Consider the following 1,859-nt stretch of genomic DNA (forward strand, 5'->3'; position numbering starts at 1 on the left):
CATGTTAGTCGGACTTTTCTATTTCGGCTCGTACCAAAGTACTTATATTATTTATATATTAAGTAAAAAGGGGAGTGATCAATTGCTAACTCATCATTTAATTGCTAACTACAACTAATTTAAGGCCACATGATTTTAAAAAACGTGTGGTTTACAATTTGCCACGTGTAATTTTCGTTTTTATTAATTAAATCGAAAAAATTAAAAAAAACGTCAAATTAGGGTTTTGGATGAAAATGTCAATATTTCGAAAATATCAACACAATGTTTTGAGAATGTCAACACAAATTTAGGATTGACATTGTATATGCTTTATATTGACATATTATCTTAGCTGTATTGACATTAGTCTGTGTATTTAAAAATACGAAAATTCTAGATTTTTTTTTTCAAATTTTGACGTCGGAACATATGCATGTAGTATATCGTTGGAATCCTTATAAAATTATCTTTAATTTGATATATGTTATATGAATTTAAAGTTTTGGGATTTCTTTTAAAAGTTAGTTATAACTAACTTGACATTAATACCTCACTAACTTGACATTAATACCTCTATTGATTTTTATTGGAATTAATCCTATAGCCTTATTCACGTTTTTTGTTGATCGTATTGACATTTTGTGTTTAATGATCTAGACCTTTAATTTAAATATCTAATGGCTATTATTGAGTTGTAGTTAGCAATTAAGCATTGAGTTAGCAATATAACACTCCCCGTGAAAATTAAGGTATTTAATTAATATATTGAAGTTAATTAAGCATTCTATTATTAAGTGATATCTCTCTATACTTAAAATACTAGTAATTTAATTACATTAAAAAATTAATTCCAAATTAATGACCTAAAATAAAAAGTGGAGTAATATGAGACGGAATGAGTATAATTTATTGAAATTAAAATGGGGATGTTTTATTTTTTAGGTGGATGTCGGTATTTAAGATATTGGAATTATAAATTTGAATTTCACTTATACTTTTTAGGTCGAATATGTCTGTACAGAAATTGTCGATATAGTACTATAATTTTATTTCTTTCTTTAATCTTTTGACCTACGGATAGTGATTGCATAATTCTCCTCCTATCAAGGAAAAAAATATAAATAAAAATACGAATATAGAAATAAAAATGAATGAGTATTTACAGTGACATGATATTGTAGTGGTATATTAGATAAGCGAGGACAAGTTGGACAGTGTCAATTTCAAAGCTATTTTTTAATTGGTTGAAATTATGGGTACTTAAAAGCCCATTAAAGATTCTTACAAATATATGGTTTATGAAGCAATAAATAATCACTCATTGGCTTCTAATCCCACCAACTAATTAAATTTGATACCACATTTGCGACAATCCTCATGGCATAAAGAATTTATAAATGGACTTTTGGTAACCTTGATATCATATAAAATATGATTGATTTAGTTTGGAAGGATTGATCGATAAATCTTTTATGCATCAAAGAATGAAGTCTCGCGTTCACTTATGTTCTTTTCGCTTTCTTCACCAAAAGCAAAAAAGAATATAACTTGCTATTAAAAATAATGTGACTTGTTGGCTAACCTGATTTTGGGTGTTTTCTTCAAAGAACAAATAAGTTAATCAATAATTTGACACATATTATAATAATGTGACTTACTGGCTAACCTGATTTTAGGTGTTTTCTTTGAACAACAAATAAATTAAATCTATAATTTGACACATATTATAAGGCATAATATTTAATATTAATTTGAGTAAGACAGTAAATCTTCGAAAACTAGTTGAAAATAATAATGTCGACCCACAGTAAAAAGATGAAATTATTATTCTTCATTATCTTTACTTCTCTTTATTGACATATGATGATGTTTGTTTT

Source organism: Salvia hispanica, chromosome 1 (assembly GCF_023119035.1).
Source record: "Salvia hispanica cultivar TCC Black 2014 chromosome 1, UniMelb_Shisp_WGS_1.0, whole genome shotgun sequence".
NCBI lineage: Eukaryota > Viridiplantae > Streptophyta > Magnoliopsida > Lamiales > Lamiaceae > Salvia > Salvia hispanica.